We start from the raw sequence: 22,171 nt of genomic DNA, 5'->3' as shown, positions 1-22,171 counted from the left end.
AAAAAACCCCTAGAAGTAAACCCAAATGTTTTAAGGCCCTTATCACAAAGTATTATTCACACAAACGGAGGAGGGCTGATTCCCCCTGGCCCCATGGCAGACTGGATTGTGTTCTTGAATCTCAAAGAGAACCGAGTCGTCACTTGCCAGGCAGAATCCGAGCGGGCGTCAGTGGATAGCAGCCAAAATTCCATGTTTACTGGAAATGACCAAGGTTAAGAATTTTGATTTTGGGTTCCTCTGAAAATCAGGCCCAGCCAAGTGTTTCAAGTGGGGCAAGGAAAAATGGAGGCTTTTGAAAATCTTGGCACAATTGCACAGTATGCAGCCCTGACACAGCCAGTGGGATGTGTTATTTTGCCAGTTACCTCTCTAAAGTATCTGGCACGTTGGAGGTTAGGGGTGTGCTGATGTGAAATCTGAACTTGGCAGCAGCAAACTGTTACATAACCCTGCTCTGGAAGAATTTGCAATGCTCAACTGAGCCAAACCCTCCATGGTTTGATAAATTAGTAATTTCACTGTAACACTTATCGCATGGTCTTTAATGAATGTCACCTACAGTGGAAATCATTGGAGCCTCCTTTCTCTCTGCAGGTTAATTAACTGCAGACATCAAATAATCTGTCAGCAGAAAACCTCTGTAATGGGCGGGTAGTGATTGATCTATCAGGGGTCGATTTATTGCGTCTAGTTGTGTATCTTAGGTCGCGCCCCCCGCTAGTGTAGACCTGGGCTTGGTCTTTACTGCAGGCCTTCTACGCTTCATTTTACAGATACAAAGGTGAGCCACTATTCCAATGCCACCCTGCCACCCCAATAAGAAACATGCAAGCTACATCCTCAGCTGGGATCAATCAGCATAGCTCCATTGAATTCCATTCTGGCCCATATAATAACCCAGCAGCTGAAAGCGACATATTTCAGATCTGCACAGTCCCCCCACTCTCTTAAAGCTGGGCAGAACAAACAGGCTTTGCAACCTTTGGTGTTTGCAGGACTGGGGCCCAATCCATTCATGCAGACGTCAGGGTTTACACTCAGTTGCGGTATTGCCATCCCCAGGCGTTCAAAGCTCATAATTCGGGCCTCAAAAAATCAGGAGATTGACTTAAAAATCATGAGATTTTTTAAAAAAAGAGGGTTCTCCAAGCCAAACTCTCAGGCAGAATAGCCGCACTGCAAGCAGTTACACTGACAAAGCTTTTGCATACAGGAATTCATTTGAATACTGAAAGCTTGACTCATATTACTACAGGATAATTAATAGTTTCAGCTGTGTATAGAAAAATGCTTGATTTTTTTCTTACGGTACCTGTCAAATTTGAGCTATTGCCCCCACCCCCGTTCGGATAACTCTCAGATGAAGCAGAATGAAACCAAATGAGCTCCTTGGAGATATTTTCGTATTTTCCCTCTGTAATCTCCAGGTTTATTTAAATATTCTTGTTGCAGTTATTTTCCAAAACCCATTTTTTATTTCTAACATCTCCTGTTGAATACCTCCCCAGACACTATAATTTCAGGATCAACAATGATGCTGACAATAGAGAAAAAAATTACATTGTGAGAAACAAAGAGGAACGTATCCGTATCCCCATCTTTATGCTGGCATTCAGAGAAAGACTATATATATTCCAAATTAATACAATGATGAACTTTGATGTGGGTTATTTCGGTTCCCAGACATACCAAAGGAGAGAGAAATTCACGGCTATTTTAAGTGCAAAAATAAATGTAAGTAATATTAATGTTGTAACATGAAATGGTGAAACAGGATTTCAAAGCCAAGACTGAGGTTCTCTCCTTAACGGTGCATGCTCTGACACTTTAACAAGTAAAGGCCAATATTTCCAAGACTGGGGGCCCAAAGTTAGCTCCTAAATCCATACTTCGCCTCCACGTACATTTGGCCAGATTTACAAATGTCCTGAGCTGACTACAAGGAGAAAGGAGAGTGCTGAGCACTTTTAAAAATTAGACCAAACGTGTTTAAGAGCCTAATTTTAGGCTCCCATTTTTGAAAATCTAGGCCAGATTTTGAAAGACATTTAGGCCTCTCAAGATGGAGATGGACACGTAATGGAATTTTCAAAAGTGCCCAGGCACCTAACTCCCATAGATTTCCCAAAGCCTGGGCACTTCTGAAAATCACACTAGACACCTATCTGCATCTTTAGGTACCTAAGCACCTTTAGAAGTCTGGGCTAAGGACTAAAAATACTGTAGCAGGATTCAATGGGATCAATTATCCATGTGCATTGTGTTACTCAGCTCCAGAAGTTTTCTTAGGATTGGAGGCCTGTGATTTTAAAACTAAATATTTCAAAAACAGCTTCTTTCATTTTTTCCCAAGCTCTGAGGTGTCACAGTTGCCTGGTCAGGAAATTAGTATTGTTATTCATAGACTATCAGGGTTGGAAGGGACCTGAGGAGATCATCTAGTCCAACCCCCTGCTCAAAGCAGGACTAATCCCCAGACAGATGTTTATCCCAGTTCCTAAACAGACGCCTTAAGGATTGAACTCACAACCCTGGGTTTACCAGGCCAATGCAGTAACACCATACCATGCCATCCTTACTTCTGTGCTACTGCTGGCAGCGACTCTACCTTCAGAGCTGGGATCCCGGCCAGCAGGAGTTGCTCTCTGACCTCCCAGCTCTGAAGACAGCACTGCCGCCAGCAGCAGCGCAGAAGTAAGAGTAGCAATATCGCAACCCCCCTACAATAACCTTGCGACCCCCCCGCCACACACACACAACTCCTTTTTGGGTCAGGAGCTCTACAATTACAACACAGTGATTTTGTATAGTGATTTTGTACAGTGCCTAGCACGATGGGGTTCTGATCCAATGAGAGCCTCGAGGTATAACCACAGTATGAAGAATAAATGATTTGGCTGTTATGTGTGGTCATCAGTTTTACCACTGGAGAGCTGGAAACTGGCTTCAAGGACGCAGCGAGTTAGGCAAAGCATGAACTGTGTTTGAAATACCACCTTTCCTCACTGTTCTAGCAATGCTCGAAGGCCACACAGTCTAGGTGGTTGGGTCTACTGTAGAAGGTAGGCCAGGATTCGTAACCTGCACTTCACACTGCAGAGTCCAGCTCCAAGGGAGGTCCTTTCATACTACAGTGAGACGGGCAGTTCTGTACCTATGGATCAGCACTACAGCCATTGTGGTTGGATGCAACTAGCTTGGAGTCTACCGCAGCCATAATTCTGCAGCGTAAGCTAAGCAGCAACCAATCTGCCATTCTGCAGACTGAGAAGGAGAATTACTTGTCTTCCATCTCCGCCCATACAGCCTGGATGCTTGGACTGGATGCTGGGAGCAAGATTTTCCTAAGACGTGAAAGATTCTGTCAAGTTAGGTGATTGAAATCTTATCGGGAGATCCCAGCAGGTGTAAATGGGCCTAGTTCTATTGAGTTCAGTGGAACCAGGCTGATGTGCACCAGCTGAGGATCTGGCCCTGTATTTTTTATCTTTAATGCCTTGTTGTTCCACCTTAATTTGCTCTCCTGTTATGACTTGATATTGTAGGCTTTATGGTAATTAACATCATGCACTGATCTCAGAACCTTCCCCTGCTTAACTTCTTCCATTTCATCCACTCCGGCACAGGAATTTCTACACATTTGTTGGTTTGTTTCCCCACCTAAAGATTGCTTCCATGTCCTTATTTTGTGTGTGTGTGTGTGTGTGTGTGTGTATGTTTTATTTGACTTTCTGCAATGCCCAAGGAGAGAAATAAACTCACAAAAGCTCCAGTATGATTTTCTTTGACTTCTTTTAGAAATACAGCATTTCAATTAGCCTTTGGTCACATTCCACCAGGACCGGTTTAGAAAAGAAAATGGTGACAATGTAAAGTCGAATATAAAACTCAACAATTGTGTGTACGCAGGTGAAAATCAATACAAACATAGGGCCCGATCCTCTCCTGGCATAGTCCATTGAATTAATTGTTCAATTGACTTCAATTATTCGGTTTACATCAGTAGAAGATCTGGCTTATAGAGTATTTCTATACAATAGATACATGTAGCTCCAGTCATGTATTTGCCTGGTTCTTACCAATCTAAATGCTTCAGTGCTGTTAATCATTATTCATTAAGCAAAGGAAACATGTTTCCAATGGTGAGTGTGTCATAGAAGCAGGAGGAACAGAAGGCAGGTTCAATAGCTTGTTCTTCATGTCCCGGCCACCTGGAATATTTTCCTTGAACTTCCTTCAGTCAGTCAAAAGCCCGACATTATTTTTTGAAGGACATCAGAGATAACTTTATTCATAACGGAGAATAACTTCTGTGAATGGCTGCAAAAAGAATAAATAAGAGAGTGATATTGGAGGACATGCAACATGGAGCATTGTATTTAACATGTGCACAATCTCTTTGCTAGACTTAAGAGAACTGAGGCACTTTAAATATAGTCACCAACCCTTAACATTACAAAAAGTGAAACAAGTGCATAAGTGAGGTTGTGGAGGTCAAGTGTCTTAAGCAATTTCACATTTTCATTCTATTACAGAACAGTAAACAGAAAAGCAAGCCAAGGTGGTTTTTTTTTCCAATTAATTGTGCTAGATGCCTAAAAAACATGTGATGAACCCACAGAACTGCAGATAATTCAACCAACATAAAGGGCAGAATTGTCAATGCTTTATCCTTCTGCTCCTATTCTTCTCAAAAACAACGAGGAGTCCTTGTGGCACCTTAGAGACTAACAAATGTATTTGGACATAAGCTTTCGTGGGCTAGAACCCACTTCATCAGATGTATGGAGTGGAAAATACAGTAGGCAGGTATAAATACACAGCACATGAAAAGATGGGAAATGCCTTACCAAGTGAGGGCTCAGTGCTAACGAGCCAATTTAATTAAGATGGAAGTGGCCTATTCTCAACAGTTGACAGGAAGGTGTCTTCTCAGTAAGACAGATACAGGCATTTTCAAATCTTGCACTGGTCGCCAATCTGCCTTTGCCAATTTGATGGATTAACTATGGAAGCCAATGAGAATGAAGCTGCTCCTTTTCGACCCCAGTGGCTAGTGACATTTCTGGGCCCTGGGGAATGTTCCAGTTGGAAGCAGAAATTGAGGGAGTCAGGTATTTTCTTGGACTCAGTCTTGTTTATTTACAAGGAATGTATAAAGTCTTGCTAATCTAAACGCAGTAGGAACCAAAACCAAAAGAAGCAATGTCGTAGCTCACAGTGCAAGCCTATTTATCCAACAGACCCCAAAGCTCTCTCTAGCTTCTTCAAGGCTCACAGGGTACTGCTTGGCTTTCATGGTTTTTGCCTCTGCCTCTCTCTCTGTCCCTATCTGTTCTCAGTTTGTGTGTGTATACGCACACGTATACCCCCAAAATGCAGTGCCCAGCACAATGGAGCCCTGATCCCGCCTGGCACCTCTGAACACTACTGTGACAATTATGGCAGCCAATGTACAGCTCCTGAGCCTTGCACGTTCTTCCCTAGTCCGCGTGTGACTCTTCTCTCCGATTGAATCCAGCACAGAAATACACCCACAAGGGGTGTGACCCCAGGTGGGTGGCAGAGATGTTGACCAACTGGAGTGGGCACCGGCCCTGGAATGCCAGTTCTCTCCTGGAGCTCTGAGTAACTCTGCTCAGACCGTAACCTCTCTTTAGCTGTTTTGATGACTGTATGAGTAACATGTCTTGGTATTCTGAGTGCAGTGCGCTGAATTCTTTCGTGGCTTCCTGCGCCTTTGCGGCTCTCTGCATCTATGCGATGATGAAGTGGCTCTTCGGCTCTTAGAGGTTGAGTGCCACTGCTTTAAACGATGGAAGACAGATTCAGTTAAATAAACACAGGGGCTTAGAAATAAATTGGAGGTTACACGCAGGGCTGGATCAGAATATAATGTTGTTAGGCACATTACAACACCCACGTACAAGTGTCACTCTCCAGGCATATTACTCACCAAAGTGCTCTGACATATTCCTGAAACTCATTACTCCAGCTAAAACAATGTGCTGTTGAAAGGATGGGGGAAAAAAAGTTGAATCTCAAATAAATATAGTCCAAGAAGGAGGAATAATTAAATGTTAGTGAGAAGCTGCCTTCCACACTTAATTAGTGGTAAGGAAATCAACAGTGGAAATATTGTCTATTAATTCCTATGGGTCAGATTCTGCTGTCTGATAATAATACCTACCTCCAATGTGGGACTTTTCATCAGCAGATCTCAAAAACCTTTACAAAGCGAGTCTGGAATCCTATCCCCTTTTTTACAGATGGGGAAACTGAGGCAGAGCAAAGGGCAGTGACTTGCCCAAAGTCATCAACAGAGTCAGGAACAGAATCCAGGTCTGCAGAGTCCTGACCTAGTGCTCCAGCCACTATGCCACGCTGCCTAGCACATCATTTGTGCTATACACATGCAACTACCATTGAAGTCAATGGGAGCAACACATGCTCCGAGAACAGAATGCGACTCTGCAGCAGTAAGTGTCTGATTTTCCTTGCATGATGCAAAATGTGCCTCAGAAAGCGACAATCCCGCCGTGAAACTAAGAGCGACATTTTTCTACCCTGGGAGATTCTTCGCATTTGACACCAGTAGTTCTCCGCACAACAAAGGCAGCACAACTTGCAGCAAATTCTTGGCCTTTATGAACATCGCTCTGGTCTGTGCACCGTTTCTGAACCAGTATAACAATTTCAGTTCGGGGAGTGAGTTTTGTGTGGAAATAAGCCGACGGGTACAACTCCTCCTGTGGACACAGTTATATTGTATAACTGTGTCCACAACAATCCCTGTGCAACGATGTATTTACAGCACTGCCATGCTTGGCCCTCTCCTCAGGACCTGAGGGGAACAGAGGTCTCCCTCCCGTGAGAGGGCTCACCCAGCCCTAGTCCCCTCTCTTTCCTCACTTGGCACTTCCTTCCTGCCTCTTTACCAGCCTGGGGCTGATGGGGTAATTGGCTCCTTGCCAAGGGAGTTAGAGTCCAAGTGGTACAACTTTTGTTTGTAGACCAGGCCATAGGCAGCTGACTGGAGGAGTGACCTGTAGACCTGCATTCCAGGAATATCCCACACATGGTGCATAGCCGGGGCTAGAATTCCATGCTGCATTTGTCCAAGGGATCTTGTTCTGGTTTCAAAATAAAGAATAAACTCCCTCTTCATGCCCATGTCTGGAAGTTCACAGGTCATCTTGGGAACTGCATTATCTGAAGCAAATTTATGTCTGTGAGGAAAGAATAGAGGCCCAATGCATAAACCAACTGGTGTTTCCACAATGGATTAACCCAGTTTTCCATGTATATCCAGCAGGTATTTTCAGCCTTGGTGGTTTGCAATGTCTCACCCCTTAAAGTTACATCATCCTGATTACCACTGCACTGGCCCCAACTTGAATTCCAATTTAGAGGTGGCTGACATTTTTTGTGCAGAAAGTTTTCTACCGGTTTCATCGAAAAACGGCAAGTTTTTCCCGAGTAAACCTGAATTCTGATGAAAAATTTCAATCTTATGGCAAGAAATGTCAAAACGACAATGTTCATTTCAAATGGACATCCTGAAACAACATGACAATTGTTATTTTGACATAAAATATCATTGGATTTCATTTTACAGTTTAAAATGGTAAAGGGGTTCATTCACTGCAGGCGCGCCCCCCCCCGTGGCCAGATGTGAGGTAGTGTCATGGCTGTCTCCCTGTATGGTGCTCCCTGCTGATGGTTGCTCCACCTCTGTGGTGGTTTCTCTTCCTGCAACTTGGCCCTCTGGCCAGGTTATACTTTAGTTCTCCCCTTTAGGGGTAACAGAGAGTCCAACCCAGGTATAGTTCAGTGTCCTTATAGCAAGTCTCCCATCTGTCTCCGGTCTCCATGGACCTTACACCCCTTACCTCAAGGGGTTTCTCCTCACCTTCCATGGTGGCTGGTAGGGGAAGCCAGGCCCATTGTAGTGATGTGGGACTCAACCCTGCGGCGCCTCCTGCTGGTGTCTGTCCGAAATTAGCTCATCCAGCCTCGGGAGCGCCCTCTGCAGGGTGGTGTCCTGCTGCCGCTTGGCCCCCGTGTCCCTCCCAGACCCCTCAGTCTCGGGGTCTCCCCTCCCCAGGGAACCCCCACCTTGACTCAGTGTAAGGCTACTGCCTCGCCAACTAGCCCCCGTTCCCTGGGGCAGACTGCAGTGTATGTCACTCATCACTGCCAAGGGGGGTTTGGGTCTGCTGCCTCTGTCTAGCCTTGGGCTGTCCCCTACAACACCAGTACCTGTTTGGCCTCATACTAGGCCACAGCCTGGGGGGTTTCCAGCTGGAGCTCCCCAGCTCCCTTGGCCGTCTCCCAGCCCTGCTCCACTCAGGTACCTTGTCTCTAGCTCCCTGCAGCCAGGCCCATCTCCCTCCACAGCTAGAGAGAGACTCTTTGGGCTCCTGGCTTGCAGACGCTTATAGGGGCCAGCTGGGCTCTGGTTGGGGCGTGGCCGCAGCTCTGCCTGCTTCCCCCATTCAGCCCAGTGGCTGCTTTCTCCTGCCACAGCCCTTTCCTAGGGCTGTTTTTAGCCCTTCCAGCCAGGAGTGGGTGACCACCCCGCTACACCCACCCTCTACTCTGCATTCCAGCCCACGGACCCTGGAGCTGGCAACCAAAGTCTGCTTCACTGGATTGCATCCTACCTCTTCAATGCCCCAGAGAGTGACTGCAGACTCTCCCTAAAACCCCTTTCTGCTGCAAACTTCCTGGCTTTATCATCACCATCCAGCCCCTGGCTGGGTCTTTCTCTCCCAGCTGCTGACAGGTATGTTAACTGACTTCCCAGGCCCATATTAACCTCTTCAGGGCCTGCATGGGGTAGACACCCATCACCAAAACCATGATCCAATGACATTTGATGTCAAAACCTCAACGCAAAAGGACAATTTTCACTTCAGTTTGATAGGAAATGTTGAAACATTTCTACAGAAAGATTTCTGATTCCAAACTTTTTTGGGAATATTTGGGTCCATAAAACTTTTCAATAGTTACATTTTCTGTTCATATTTGCAGTAAAAATGTCAGGATTTCCTGTCAGATGAAAATTCCCTTCTCCAAACATCTCTATTCCAACTTGATTTCATTGGCTTCCATTTCGAGAACTCTGAGGCTGTGTCTACACTATGGAGACTATACTGGCATAGTGTAGACATGGCCTCAGAGTTCTCAAAATTTCTGTGTGCCCAAACAAGGATGCCTTCAGAGGGCCTGATTTTCAGAGGGTGGATGCTCACCGGTTTGGGAAAATTGGGTGCCTTTAAGATACATCAATTTGGGTGCCCCAATCACTAGTCGATTCTGAAAAACTTGACCCAAGTTTGGGCACATGGAATGTAGGGAGGGTTGCCACCGCTGAGATGGAGAAAAAACGGCCACTGGCCATCCCTGACAAGCCAAAAAAAGATCCATGGGCTGTGGAGCAGTGGTCCCGTACTAAATCAGGACAGCTGCTGCTGGAGCATCACTCCAGCTGTGTGGTTGCAGTAAGCCCGTCACCCTTCCGTATTATTTGTATTATACCGTGGTAGCGTGTATGGGCCCCAGTCATGGACCACGGTGCTTGGTACTGTCCAAAGACAGAACCAAAAGATCGTCCCTGCCCCAAAGAGCTTACATTCTAAGTAAGCTCATAAACTGTTCTCATTTTTGCTTCTAGCACACTTCTGGTTATCATATTTACATTTTACAAATGTGAGATCAGCCACATGATCCCAGTTATTCGTTATCTAAACCAGTTTCATGTTCAATAGGGTCATAAAAATCTTACTCAGTGCAGCCAACACTTGCAATTTTAGTGTAAGTCTCATGATAATTGGTGTTCTTCAAGCCCCAGCTCCTAGAGTCATGTGACTAGATGAGACTCTCAGCTTTCATTTTAAAAAGAGAGTAAATTTCTAGCCCTTGTGTTTGTACAGAAAAGCTTGAAAATGTGAACCTTAAAAGCTCAAAAGCCAGAAAACAAATAAAAAGACCTCAAAACTATTACCTTTCAAAAATCTCGTAATTTTTAGGCCAATCTCATGATTTGTCCGGGGTGGAAGGGAGTGGAGAGGCTGACTGCTGATTTCTGAACACTTAGTCAGTCAGCACTGGTTACTGGCAAATAAGCAAATCAGCACTGGTTACTGGATGGGAGGAGTAGGAGGGACTCACCTTGGCTCCTCCCTTTGTGTGGTTTTTAATGATGCACAGGGAGCTTGTATTGAACAACTCCATTGTCACTTAGCACAGCAACGCGAGCTGCAGCCAGTCACAGTCTGATCCACCTCCCTGCGGCCCACAGCCTCAGCTTCCAAAATGGAGGAGGACCTTGGTCTCTGCAGTCACCCCGCACAGCCTAACACCCCCAGGGCAGCAACACCCCCCACACTACTGCTCCGGAAAGGTAATGCAGCGCCAGGCCGCTGGCCCCCAGCATCAATCCCTCCGTGGTGAGCACAGGGCCTGCAAATTTACCCTAATTGTGAGGTCAACTGCAAAACTTAAGTGGAAGTTCATAAGCTGTCACGATAACCTAGAATAACAAAATGCTGATGGAAACAGGGGCAAGAAAACCGAAGAAACTGGACTAGTCTAAACCAGAGAGGCCACATTGATGCTGATGTAATCCAAGGACTATTGAAATTATGCTTGTTAAACACAGATGATGTGGAGCCAGAAATTAATGAACCAGAATTGAAGTGTTGGATATTAACTGGTGGACAAAATAATGGGTCATTGCATCCATCACTCCATTCTTGGGGGGACCTTAAAGAAAGAGACTTTGTGGGGAAATGAAAGAACAGAGGGAAGAAGAGACGGAGGCTACTGGAGTGAGTTTCCCCATCGCGGCTGTCACTCCCACCACCTCCAGGAACCCTGCTCCTTCTTTGTCCTAATCCTGAAAGGTGTCCTGATCAGCTCGGGCCAGAGAAAGGATCCAGATGAATTTGCCACCCCTACCGGCTCCAGCCGAATCCCACTCACCACCTAAAATGAAACGTGATCGGACGTGAGCAACCGCAGCGACAAGAATGGCTCCAGTCCATCTCAACTAACGTCTTCTCTTTTCCCCAAAAGGACAGTTATTATCATCCTGGAGACTGTCCCACAAGGGGTGGGGGTTACCTTCTAAAAACTCTCTCCAGCCAAAGGGAAAAGGAACAAGGGACCTGGTTAAAATGAAAGCAATACTTAATACTTTACACTTGGAAAGCGGTCACTGTTCTTCCTTCTTTTCTTTATCTTTAATAAATTTTTTTTCAATAGTGTGTTTGCCATGGTATTAAATAGGTCTCTGTATACCACACCCTGGCCCTTATTTAATGTTGGACAGTGACTGAGTTATATTAACCCTTTTGCCCCACATATGTCATCTAAATTAATATAACAGATCTCCAGGAGAGCAACAGCTGAGGGAGGAATGGAGAATCTGTGTGGATGACCCTGGCCTCACAGGGATGGGTGGGGACCAACCAGGCTTCGGGGGGATGGGGGAGGCAAATCTTTCCCCTCAAAGGGCTGATGGGAAGGGATTCCTCACAGAGATTGTCTCCCCAAAAGCCACGGAAAGGGAGATGATCCAGTCCAGGGTGTTAAGGCCTCTGGCTGATGTCACAAATCAAATCCATCTAGTGGCTAAGGGAGCCTCCTCACATGTAAAGAAAGTGACATACTCCCTAGGAGTTATATACTAGGAGGCCCTCACATGGCGTTGTAGCGCCTTGTGAAATAGGTTGGTGGAAAGAGAGGCCTGTGGGGCCTGATCCTGCCTCCACTGCAGTTGATGGACCCATTGATTTGAGTGGGGAGGGCTTGGAGTTTGACACAGCGTCTCCATTTTGGAGCGCAAAGGGCATTTCTGGAGAGCTGTCTGTTATATCGTCAAGCTTTGCTCCTGCCCTGTGGAAGTCAGTGGCAGCTTTGCCCTGGACGTCGGTGGATGCGGAACCAGGCCCTACAGGAGTGATGGAGACGTGACAGCACCTAGGTTTGAAAAGTAAAGTTGATCAATGAGTGATGAGCGGAGATCCCTTGACAGGCAACAGCTTTGGCTGTTGGAGGAATGGACAGGAACCAGCCTCTCAGAAACAGAAATAAACCTGTCAAGAGCCTCCTAAGGCAGCGGACCTTTCCAGCACAGTGATGATTTCAGTACTTCCGCTTGTTATAATCTCGGCTCCTGTTCATAGACCTGTATCGTTTTGATTTCCTGTTAATGTTTAAACGAGTTTTTTCCCCTTGAGCAGTGCTGGAGTACATTAAACTCTGTTATAAAAAAAAACCCGGGGCAGATCCTCCGCTCTTGGAAACTGATGTAGCTCCATTGAAGAAATCTAGCAGAGCACTGGCATTTCACTGCCTATACCTCTGGCCTAGATCTAGGATCGTCTTGTTGTAATACAGACCCTGATGATAGATGGCATAGGCACCAGGGCTGGAGCACCCATGATAAAAAATAGTGGGTGCTCACCACCCACCGGCGGGCCCTGCCGATCAGCTCGTCCTCCTCACCCCCGGCACCTCCCACTGGCAGCGGGCCCCACTGATCAGCTGTTCAGCAGCAGGCAGGCTGTGCCGGGGGAAAGGGAGGAGTGGGGGACAGGAGAGGCGGCGCGATTGCAGGGCACACTCGGGGAAGGGGAGGAATGGGACAGGAAGAGGCGAGGTGGAGTGGGGCAGGAAGAGGTGGGGCAGGAGTGGGGCCTGGGGGAAGGGGTGGAGTGGGTGCGGGGCCTAGGGCAGTGTGGGGGTCGAGCACCCCTGGGGAAATCAGAAAGTCGGCACCTCTGAAAGACTGTTGGACATGGAAATAAAGACGCCAGGCCAGCCAAGGATATCCTCTTATTAGAAGGTTGTGTTTTATCTCTGGAAAACTGGGGCTGGGTTAATAGTTTGGAAAACGTGACACTGTTTATGAATAGAAGGTTCAGCTCAGTTTGCTAAATCCGTGAGGCCGATCGCCTCCAAAACCAAATTGTAACGTTATCATTTATTTTATGAGTAGTATCACAACTGCACCTACTGGCCCCAGCTGAGCCAGAGGCCCCAGTGTGCTGTATGGTGCCCCAAATTGCTTTGGCAAGGGTCTAAGGAGAGTTGAAATAGACAAGTGTGGGAGTGGGATGAAGTGACTTGCCCAAGGTCACACAGCATGTCAGTGGCAGAGGCAGGAATAGCCCCAAGCTCTCAGTCCACTCATCCCTTCTGGGAAAAGGACAGCCGTAGACTGCAATGGTGGTGGGAAAGAAGAGATGGGGTGACGGCAGGAATGGAGAGAGAGAATGTCAGGAGGCCAACAGAGGAGAAGGCGAGTGGAGACAGGAAGGGTGAAGAAAGAGAAGCCAGGAGGGGATTAAAGGGAGAGGAGGAGGGAAACGGAGCTGGCATAAGAATGAGGAAAGAGATGTGCGGAAGGTGAAATGGCAAGGCAAGAGGAGAAGATGGAAGTGAGTTCCTGCTTCTGCGCTTCAGACCAAGACACCTTCGCTGCTTTTACAGGAGAGTTATGGGCCCAGATGAGCCCGTGCTAATCCAAGGAGCTTCCCTTTTCTGAATCTGTCCGTGCTCAGACAGGCAATGGGTGGCAGAGCTGCCGGCCCAGGCCTTGTGAGTGATGATGCTAGTGAAGACTCCACCCGGCCCTTCAAATCTTCTGCCAAGGCTGGGGGAAGCCTGAGGGGTTACGGAAAAGGGGGAACAGGGTGGGAGTGGGGGCCACGGTGGAGAGCAGGGAATTGAGGAAACTTCAGAGATGCATCACAGCTGAGAGCATCCGCCCCAGCTCACGGAACTTGAAGCTACTTGCTGTTTAAATGGCATCCCTCGCTTTGGGCCCTCCCCGTGGCACATTTGTGTCTTGATGGCCAGGTGAGAGGGATGCTAAGAGCAGATTTAATGCTCAAGAAAGCCACTGAACAATATACTGCAGCCTGGGGAAAATACAACAATCTCTAGCGACACCTTGTGGCAGATGGTTGCAGTTTGTGGCTAGCAAACAGTTTTACACAAGAGGTGGGAAGGTGGGCTCTCTTTTATTCTTTAAAAAGAGATTCTCTAGACAGACAAACTTCATTCATCTGGCTGGGATGGTATGAGAAATCGACTCAAGATAACAGAGTTTTTCTCCAGCTGTACCAAAAATTACTGCCAAGTCCCCAAATCTGTTGAAAGACGAAGACATAGATTCACAGATTTTAAAGCCAGAAAGGACAATTATAATATTCTAATCTGACCTGGCTTTTTTTCCTTTGATAAAAAAGGTTACTTGGAAACACACAGATTTTTGCAAGACAAGACCCTTTTGTGGCTGGCTGTTTCAAATAACTTTTGCTTTGGAGAAGGAAATAGTCCAAAGTTGAACTGAACGAAGCGTATGTTTGGAAAGCACTCTTCTTCCTCGTCTTTTGCTATCCTTCAGTTACAAGGACTCAGGCCGGGATCCGTTTTGGTCAGCTGTGCAAAACAAAACTCCAGGATTCTAGTCTGCTTTTGGTTACTGGAGCAAATGTGGAGTAATCTCACTTCAGATTCACAACGATGTGGCAGAGAGCAGAATTTTAGCCTCCGATCATCTTTTAGAAAACAAAAGAAACAAATACATGCATTTGAGACCTTAAAAGGCAAAAACTCGTATTATTATTCCAGACAGCATGTACCTGTACAAGGAGTCCCTACAGAAAATTCTATCTGGAGTTCAGCTTCAAATTAGCATCACCTTCACTCCTAAAGCTGCATGCCACAGACACATTGTGTCCAGCACATTATCTGCTAAGATTTAAGAGGTAATCACTGGTGGCATTACAGTTGGGATTTTTAAGGTGTGTTGGGAAAGGAAGTTTGCAAAATATCACTGAGGACTTGTCTACACAGGGATATGTGCAGGCATTACTAATCGGATATAATTCACTTTGTAAGGCTGTGTTTACACTTAACACACAGCATCTGTGTTGCTGTAGCACTTCTGTGTAGACACTCACTACTGCGATGGGAGGGGTTCTCTCATTGCAGTAGTTAATCCATCTCCCTGAGAGGTGGTAGTTAGACTGATGGAAGAATTCATCTGTCAACCTAGTACTGTCTACGCCGGGGGTTTGGTTGGCTTATTTCATTGCTCAGGGCGGTGGATATTTCACATCCCTGAGTGACATAGCTGGGTTGACCTAACTTTTTAGTGTAGACCTGGCTGAAGTGAATTAAGCTAAACTGAATTAAGGCCTCTTTTATTTCAAATGAGAATGTCCATATAGCTGTTTAATCTGCTTTAGCTAATTTGGTTTAATTTCACACCTTTGTTAACTGAGAATAGTTTTCTTAGAGTCCCTGTGTAGACGTGACCTGAGCCATCTGCAATACTCCCATCTCTCTCTCTGTTTGCTGTGGCTAGGAAAAATATGCAGATAACTCAAGAATAATATAATTAATTATTACTGCAATGTAAAGGTGACAACGCAAGTAAAAATGTGGGAGGAAAAGCCGTAAAGTGCCCATCCTTAAACATACCATAAAATATATTGAAAGAGGGGAAAATATTTTTCCCATGTACAAACCAAGACTCTTATCCTGCAAAGACTCACAAACATGCTTAACTTTATGCACTTAGCGTTCACACCATGGACATCACTGGATGAATTCTTGGCTCTGTTGAAATCAATGAGTGTTTTGCCATCATTTTCAATGAAACCAGGATTTTCACCCATTGTGCATAACATTAAGCATGTGCCTACATTTTTGCCAGAACAGGGCCCAACAAAGAAGGAAAAAAACCACCACAAATAACTTCTAAATCCCACCAAAAAACCCTCCTCCTAACACACACACACACACACACACACACACACACACACACACACACACACACACACACACACACACACACACACACACACACACACACACACACACACACACAACAATCCACGGATAAGAAAACACAAAAATTCCACCTAACACAAAGCTTCAAACATTCTCCTCTTCTGAAATTACTCCAATGAGACTCATCAGCAATATAAACTCAATGCCAACTTCTTAGCTAATCAGGTGCACTGAGAGACGTGGGAGATGGCAAAGCTGTTTACCGGCCAGAAAATAGCACTCTGTGGCCACCATCATGTTAAGAAAGTTCTTTCTCCTATGGATGAACAAGTGATTTTTTTGGCAGGACACTCGGATTCAGAGGGGGGAAAGGAGGAGCGTCTGGTGGTTACAGATATTACGGATGTACCTTTTCAGCTGAATTATAGCCAGTGGCGCAGGTAAAAATGCAGAAAATTCAGAGCAAAAATGTTATAGACGCTCTGGTCTTCTTGTTGACTTTCCATTTGCTCCATGCTTCATTGCTCCCTAGCTAGCGCTCTGCTGGTTGCTCAGAAACCAACAAAGGTAGCAGCATAGTGCAGAAGCACTTAAGTAAAGAGGTGTCGTCTTTGAGATAATAAATTCTTCTGGGGGAGGGGAGAAAGGAAAAGAAAACACTTCCCTGCTCATTTAATTCAGAATCTCATTGACAAATAAAACAGAGGTTTACCCTTACATGCAATGCAGTGGTCACGTCACGAAATGAGACACCCAGGGCTTTAGATCTCAAATTTGATCGACTGGATCGTTTATAGATTATGCTCTGGATTTTGAAGACCTACACAAGTTTGAGGCTTTTTTTTTCTTTCCTTTCAAATGTATCTGTCACTTGCTGGGCATTTTTTTTAAACGGGGTTTAGATCCTACAAAAACAAAATATGCCACTGTCCTGATAGTTTGATAACAGTTGAATTATTAATTAATTGTTATTATTACTGTAGGGGCTAGAGACCCCTAACAAGACTGTGCTAGGTGCTGTACAAACACATAAAAAGAGGCAGTCTCTAAAAAGACGACAGTTTAGTGGAGGAAAGGAAATATTACTATCCTCATTTTACAGATGGGAAACTGAGGCAAGGCACAATTAAGTGACTTGTGCAAGGTCACACAGGAAGTCCATGGTAGTCAGGAATGGAACCTGGAATGCCTGAATCACTGTCTATGGGGCCGCCTTTCCCCTGGTAATGCTGGTTCCGCAGCTGTGCTGAGACAATAGCAGTAATGCTGATGCACAAACGAATGTTTTTGGCAACATGGACTGAATGCATTGCCAAACCAATCAGCGAAGTTAATTTTAATGACTTTCAAGTGGCAAGGAGACAAAATTGAATTGGCCTGATCTGCCGTCAGGCTTGATTTTTCAAAGGGCCCCAACCTGCCCTTTAATTTTGTGGGCTCAGTTTTGCCTGCATAGATAATTGCTCCTGCAATTAATCGTGGGTGCAAACGATCAAGCCCTAACAAACTGATTTCTGGGTACAAAATTGGAGGCTGTCTCTGCTAGTCAGGCCCATTGAAGACAGTGGGAGTTTTCCTGCGGCTTTAAATGGGGTTGCAAGACCCGATCCGAGGTTTGCAAAATGGGAAATGTCAAAAGTGGAAGAGAGTTTAAAAAAAAGGTCTATTTTAAGAGAGCGGCTTGCACCCACTGAAGAGTACAGAGCAAGCAGTTACAGCTGTGGAGAGTTGCTGGTTGGATGTGTTCTGCCCATGCTGGGCTGCATTAGAGGAGCGAAACCCTCACTTCTTCTCTAGAGCCCGCCATTGCGATGGGAGGAGCTGCTGCCCGTGGAACAAACAGTGGTTTTATAGACATCCAGTCCTCAATTAACCTAGGGGCCCTAAACTGGAGCAGCTCTGTTGACTTACTGTTAAAGTTGGAAGTTAGGCATGGCTTAAGAACCTGGCCGCAGCCACCGTGGTTCTCAGCAGGAACCAAGAGCCTGATCAAAAGCTACAGAGGAGAATGGGGGCAAGATTGACGCTTTCAGGGGAGACAACTGGAGGCAACAGCCAATACTGACTTCTGGGCATCTGGGGAGCACTGTCATTTCTGAGCTCCCAGCAAGTGAGGGGGGAATCCGAAGGCTTCTATCCCATCAGTCTCTGGAGCTACGTATCCGTTGTGGAATTGCTACAGCTGATGACTATGAGGAGAGGTAAATAAATCCACCTCCAGAGACCCTGTGCAGGAACCATTCCTCCTGGAGGGTACAATGGGTAGCACCCGCTCAGGTGCAGTACATGCCAGCTGTCTATCAGAATGATAAACCTGAGCTATATCCTGCCATTGCCACCAGTAGCTCCAGTAGCCCATTGGTAGAGTCCGTTTGGGAATGAATGTCTCTGAGTTTGTTTATACTGGTGGGACAGTTATAGGGAGGAGAATGCAGGGTTAATGCTAGTTCTTAAGTAAGATCCAGAGGGGGCTCACTCAGGTACCCTAGATCTTCTACCAAAGACAACACCTGTAGCCAGTCCTGTAATAAACTATTTAAAGGTTTATTAGCTACAAAAAAGAAATAAAAGAGTTATTTACCAGTTAAAGCAAGCAAACATATACCCATAAACAAGTTACCGTGTCTGATTCATAAAGATGACAGAGATGTAGTAATCGGTCACTTCAAAATGTCTTCCAGGGAAGACCCAGGGGTAATCCCTGGGGAGCTCTGCTTTAGTTTATTGTCTCTGGCCCTGTGAGAGTGCAAACAGCAAAGAGATGACAAATCTTCATGTCAACTATTTTTATTTCCCTCTTCCAGCATCCAAACACCGATGGGATGAGGCCTCAGCACGTGCTTCTCCCAGGGTGGCTGGGGCAGTTAACAAAGCTTTTGTCTTAGGATGGCCTGCTTCATTTTTTATAGTCCTGCCGGAGGGCCAGTGGGGGAAGGGACGATTCCGAGCCTGGGTTCACAAGTTCAGAGCAAACATTTTCAAAGTTCGACAGCAAAACGTGCGTATTTCCTTATAGCACAGAACGCAGCCATTACAAGTGAGATCAACGCACGGCAGCAACTTACAAGTCATTCACAGAGCCTAAACACTACATACATTTTTATCAGACCTATTTTGAACAAAACTACCAGACAGATGAGCTGTTTGGTTTCCAGCTATGAGTTTGTCAGTTCTTACCTAGTGCCTACAGCTTTAGCCAGAGCTGGCACTTGGTTTACCAGCTTGGTTTGCAGTGCTTTCCAGAGTTGACCTAGTAACTAGGCAGCGCCAATGTTGCTACGGAAGGTTGTCCATGGAAACAGTCTCCTGGTGGACAGATCATGGTCCAGATCTCGAGTATAGCGAAAGAATGTGCAGCACAGTTTGGGATGGGGGTGTCAAGGTCAGCTGTGTGCTCCCCTGATTCCAGGATGGATATGTGCTGGACTGATCTCCAGGGTAATTTAGAGCAGCTTGAAGACTGTAAATTACACTGTCTACCAACCTGGAGGCTGCTCTAGATTACATCTTCTACCAATGGCCCAAAGAGGTTGATAGGCAGCTGGGGACTGATTGGGTATAGGGAAGACCTGGCCATGCTCCGATGATGGCAGCAGGGAAGGGGGTGATGTAGGAATAATTATGCCATATCTCTGCCCCAGAAGGATTCCCTTACACTAAGGTGATCCTCTCCGGGCTGGCTTCAGAGGTTTCAATCTGCCAGTGGTGCTGGGCGAAGCAGCCATCCTACGCCCCAGGAGCCAAGCCTGGGCACGGGAAAGTCCCTTGTCAGGCAAGGCAGCCAGTGTCACCGTTTGTGAGCTCTACCATGGCAGTCTAGTTAAATACAAAAGGGGACAAGTTTTCGCCAGTTGTGCTGTGGCTGCTTTACCAGCTGGTTTGTGTCTGAGGTTAATTAGTGCAATTAATAATGAATGCTTTAATTGCCGCCCTTCAGTGGGAGACTTTATTGTGATTGGTTTGTATGCAGTTGTACTGAGCACTCGGATGTCTCTCTATTACAGCAAACAAAACCATTAGCAGGAGGCATATCCAGGAAGTAACAATCCATTATGGTGCAGAACAAGAGGAGTGCTTGACAAATCCCGTTGTTCACTCAATAACCTATAGAATTTGGGGCTTATTGTTAATTAGGAATTGGTGAAATTGTTTTGCCTAATTTCATAATGACTTGAACCTCACGTGGCCGGATCCAGGCATGGAGTAAATCAGCATAGCCTCACTGAAGTCAGTAGAGTATCACAGGTTTATACCAATTGAAGACCTGCCTACTGTACGTGCTATTGTTTTGTAGCCTGGCTTCTTTTCATCTATTAAGCTCCCGGTTAAGGGCTAGCACAAATTCAGAAGCAAAGGAGGAGGAAATGTCTGCAGGCATCTGATGTGAAAATCTAAGTGTGTTTCTCTGAGCAAACAGAAGAACCTCTGAATTCCTGGAGCCCTGGCTGGCTGTGGAAGAAAGACCGGTGCTAAATGCCAGCTGAAAGGATGGGAATGAACCAAACCGAAAATTGCAGCCTTGTGAGCTTTTCATTGAGGAGCAGGGATATTTTAGGTCAAAAAAGGGTGGTCTTTAAGTCTGTGGGGAGTCACATGAGGGAGTTAAGGGATCCAGATTCAAATAAATCCAGGCTGCAGTAGGCGTCAAGAGAAAATTAAAGCATAATAGTATGCCTCAAAAGCCTGGGTTGGATGGACTATCATCATATGCAGCTATGTTAATGAATTTCTCTTTTAAGTGAAATTAATGCATGGATTGTGTAAGCACAGTAGCCCTACATTTTATTAGGTGATATGAGGATGTGTCAGAGAGTTTCATCTGTACTCTCTGCACCACTATTCATACAAAATTTATCTGTTTTATGGGTTTGAAGCGTTTTCAGATACATATCAAAGGCCTTTCCCATGCCTCTAATATGAATAATATATTCTGTTACAGCTTATAATAAATCATTTCAGTTCCCTGCTCAGCCCTGAGCAAAACCAGCTCCTTTAAGCACGGCGATCTGCATTTCATCCTAGTTTGACTATTTAAAAAACTTCTTTTACCTACCTTCTGGAAAACTTAATAGCCAAAACTGAAGCAGCAGAAGGCGAGTAGTCTTGTGGTTAAAACCTGGCACTCAGGAGAGGTGGGTATAAGTCTAAGCTCTGCTACTAACTGCCTGTATGACCTTGGACAAGTCACTTAATCTTTCTCTGTGCCTTATTTCCCCATCTGCAAAATGAGGATAAGAACGCTCCTGTCCGCCATCTTACATCTACTTAGATCGTAAAGTCTTTGGCGCTGGGACTGTTTCTTAGGTCTGGTCTACACTGCAGTGTAAGGCAGCATATGTTGACCTAGCTATGGAAGCGTCTACACTTACATTTCGCTCCCGCCAAAGTAACTGCCTCACTCCACAGACTTAATAACTCCACCTCCACGAGCAGTGTAGAGTCAAGGTCGATGTAATTAGGTCGATGCAGTGTCAGTGTAGATACTGTGTGGCTTATGTCGACTGTTACTGGCTTTCAGGAGCCGTCCCACAATGCCCCACACTGACAGTACAATCGATACAAGCGTTGCTGGTGAGGTTGCGCACCGCCAACACAAGGATGAGCAATGTAACTACTTTGTCGACTGCATGCCAACGTAATTTTGTAGCGTAGACATGGCCTTAGCCTGTGTTTGCTCAGGGTTTAGAACAGTTGGGGCCTCTAACGACTACTGTAATATAAATAATAGGTATGGTTTTTAACTCTTCTGTTGCTAGCAGTGTTGTTCTGCACCAGATTCTGCAGCATGAACTCCTCAGCTGATCTCAAATGGGTACCTCCGGTGTGACTACTATGGGTATGTCTATACTGCAGCTGGGAACAAACCTCCCAGCTAAGGTAGACAGACTTGTGTTAGCTTCATTCGAGGTAGCACCCTAAAAAAAGCAGTGTGGACATGGTGACATGGGTGGCGGCTGAATCCAAAGCCCTGGCCCAGGTCCAAGCTCGAGTGGCTAGCCAAAGCCACTGCCCGTGCTGCAATGTCCACACTGCTATTTTTAGCACGCTACCTGGAGCAAAGCTAGCGTGAGTCTGTCTATCCGGGCTGGGGGAGACACTCCCAGCTGCAGTGTAGACATACCCAATGAGACTTGTCACACGTGGCTTTTGAATGAATGGTGAGACGCTGTTGCCCATGTGATTTCCATGGTGGAGAATCAGTGAGTTCACTGAATTATTGTTATGAGCCAAATTTAACAAGATCTACAGGCCTGATTGACTCCTCCTAGGAGCCAACCGTTGACCTCCAGCATTGAAAAGCCCACCTGGGGCAGGGGCACAGTATCACAAGCTACCAACCCATGAGATGCCT

The 22,171-nt window shown here is 45.8% G+C and overlaps 1 long non-coding RNA gene across 2 annotated transcripts; it reads right to left on the bottom strand.

The window, feature by feature from the left end:
• Positions 1-3,828: 3,828 nt before the first annotated feature.
• LOC120401996 lies at positions 3,829-19,077 on the bottom strand. 2 transcript variants are annotated; one of them, XR_005596898.1, is made up of 3 exons: positions 18,997-19,077; positions 14,241-14,579; positions 3,829-4,323 (listed from the first exon to the last, which is right to left on the bottom strand). It is a non-coding gene; the product is annotated as an uncharacterized LOC120401996 (long non-coding RNA). The 2 variants fall into 2 exon arrangements; XR_005596897.1 differs by lacking the exon at positions 3,829-4,323 and having other exon boundaries at positions 14,227-14,579.
• Positions 19,078-22,171: the final 3,094 nt, after the last annotated feature.

The sequence above is a fragment of the Mauremys reevesii genome, linkage group 3 (genome assembly GCF_016161935.1).
Source record: "Mauremys reevesii isolate NIE-2019 linkage group 3, ASM1616193v1, whole genome shotgun sequence".
Taxonomy (NCBI): Eukaryota; Metazoa; Chordata; order Testudines; family Geoemydidae; genus Mauremys; species Mauremys reevesii.
This window is presented reverse-complemented; position numbering and strand designations above follow the sequence as displayed.